Below are 2685 nucleotides of genomic sequence, written 5' to 3' on the forward strand. Positions count from 1 at the left end.
TTCTTTCTTTCTTTTCTCTTTCCTTCTATTTGCCCACTATTAAGTAAAATACATCAATTTTTTGGCATCAACATCTAACCTCATTTGGTTTTAGTCTCGCTTCTGGGAGTACTTTGAACCTTCTAAGTTCTTTCCAGTTTATGCACAGAGACTTAGCTTTCTTTGCTTTTCTGGGCTTAAACCAGATCGTAACAGATACCATATGCAGAAACTTTTTTTTTTTTATCCCTGGCAGGTGGAACTTTATGTTATAAGGAATACTATTCTTTCAGAAATCCTTAACAAGTTTTGGCATTTGAGAAGAAAAAAGCATTTCATCCTTTGTGTGAAAACAAGGCCAAGTTGTATCTGTCACAACTGTCCTCTCAAATTACTGTTTGTAATTCTCAAGTAACCCAGCTAACATGGTTCATCTATTTGCCTGAATTTTCGCTAAAGATGAGATAGGGTATTATTCTCAAATGGCATAGTTTAACACACCAGCTCTTCCAAATCTGCACTGGTATTCTGTTATGTATAGTATAAAAAGAAAAGTCTCATGAACTTGCTCTATCAATAGTGGATACTAGAACTGCACCATTTTTTAATCTATTTTTTGTTCTTCCATATTTAGTCCTGCTGTTATTCCAAAGAGGAGTGAAATTATTCCACTACTTCATAGAAATCTCGACAGTGTAAGGTTGAAAATGACCTCAAGAATCATTTCGTCTAGTGATTCCCACACGTTTTTAGCTAGTGGGGCATAACTTCATCTCAATTCTGTAGCCAGTTATGGACAACTGAGCTCCAGGTTCATGGGCCACCAGGTATCCCAAGATCTCAATATAGGTATCTTGAGACCAGGAACATCTGATCCGTCACCTCCTTTTGGCAGATTTGGGTGTATCCTGCTGCCACCTTTTTAATTCATACAACTTGTTCTTGGCTCCTTCGTTTTCAAGGTGATCCTTGGACTTGAGGAGAGAATGAGCTCTGAGCAGACAAACAGCACTGGCCACAGCCTGCTCCCAACCATCACCCTTCTTAAATGGCTCTGGTTCTTCCTTGGTGAGGAAAGATGACATTCACCCACTGTATCAGAAACCTTTCTATGCAACTGTGAGCTGGTCAGAGGCTGCCATCCCCACAGGGTCAGCCAGGTCTCGCTGGCTTCTGGCTGGCAACACACTGGGCAAATTATCTGAGCAATCTAGGTACAGTCATCAGAACAAGCATCCCTGATTTAGTCTATCCCCACCCTTGAGGCAAAATTGAACAGAAGCATCCTCAGCTGCTCTTAAAAACATTTGGTGTAGAGGATGCCAGTCACCTCTGTGGTAACCGATGCTCAACTGCTCTTTCAATTAAAAGGGCAACGTCTAATCTGAATTACCTTTCCTCAGCAAATGAGATTACTTGTTTTCCTGCTGATTTTGGAGAAAAAGTATATATTCCATGCATGTGAAGATTCATATCATCCTTGTCTTCCTTCTGGCCAACAGGTTCAATTCTTTCAGCCATTCCCAAGAAGTCACATGCCTCAGGATTCATGTTGCTCACCTCCGAGCTCTGTGATTCATGGAGATACATTCTTCTAAAAATACCTAGCCCAAAAATGGACACAGTTTTCCAGCTGAGGTCACTAATGCCAAGCTGAGGAAAAGAACAAGTTCCTATATTTTATACCTGTTATTGCATCCCAGAAGGGCATTTGAATGTCTTGCAGCAGCACTATATTTAGCACTTCCAATTGCAATCTATTGTCACCTTCTGGATCCTTTTCTGCAGCAGAAAAGAACGAACACATCAGGACAAACTTCTACAGGGCCCTACCTCTTGACTCATCACATTTAAGGAACACACTGAATGACAAACTCAAACAGTAATTTGCAATCAGTTGTACATACACCTCATAATTTTATCTGAATCATTTTTCTTCAGCTTGCTTCTGATAACATTGTGTGGGATTGTCAAAAGCTGTGGTACAGTCAATATAAATTCTGTCTGTGGTTCCTAAAGGTTTTGCTAGGTTTCTATCCATGTTTTAGATATTTTTTAGGATGGTATCATGTGATTTCCTCTTAAAAAACCTGTATATTTTCTGTTTTGGTGGTTATTAAGTGACTGCTCAGTGAGAGCATTTCCAGGTACTGAAGTTAAACTCATCCATCACTGTATGTCCTGTAGATTTATTTCTAGCCTTGCTCTATAGATTTTGTTTTACTTTTCACAGTAAAAAACTCCCTGTCCACCTGCAATTTTCAGAAATGGTCATTAACAGTTCAGAGGTTGCTCAGGATAAATCCTGAAATACGTTTCGAGAAATTTCCTCAGAACCATCTCACATGAATACAGATGGCCTGTCTAGATCATCTGTCCTGTGCTCTTGTTGAAATTAATTTCATGAATGTACCTGGTCAAAATTAACTTTATTTTGTGGTTAATAAGGGGAAAAAAGGAACTCCATGGAGTGTCCATCATTCATATTGCTTTTAAAATACTGTGCGTATTTGAGTAGATTTTCAGAAAACCTCATCTACCATGCAGACCCCTATGGACAAACACAACTTAGTGATTTCAAATTCCACCCTGAGCTCTGTCTGATAAATATGCTTGTTTCACTATTATAACTAGATTACAATGTAGAGATGGAGTCACAGTCACCAAATTCATTCCACGAGAAGACTAGTCCTTTTTGGATCACTA

The sequence above is a fragment of the Corvus kubaryi genome, unplaced genomic scaffold, assembly GCF_017639235.1.
Source record: "Corvus kubaryi isolate FWS band 111438036 unplaced genomic scaffold, C.kubaryi_AGA036_p1.0 split3-73, whole genome shotgun sequence".
Taxonomy (NCBI): domain Eukaryota; kingdom Metazoa; phylum Chordata; class Aves; order Passeriformes; family Corvidae; genus Corvus; species Corvus kubaryi.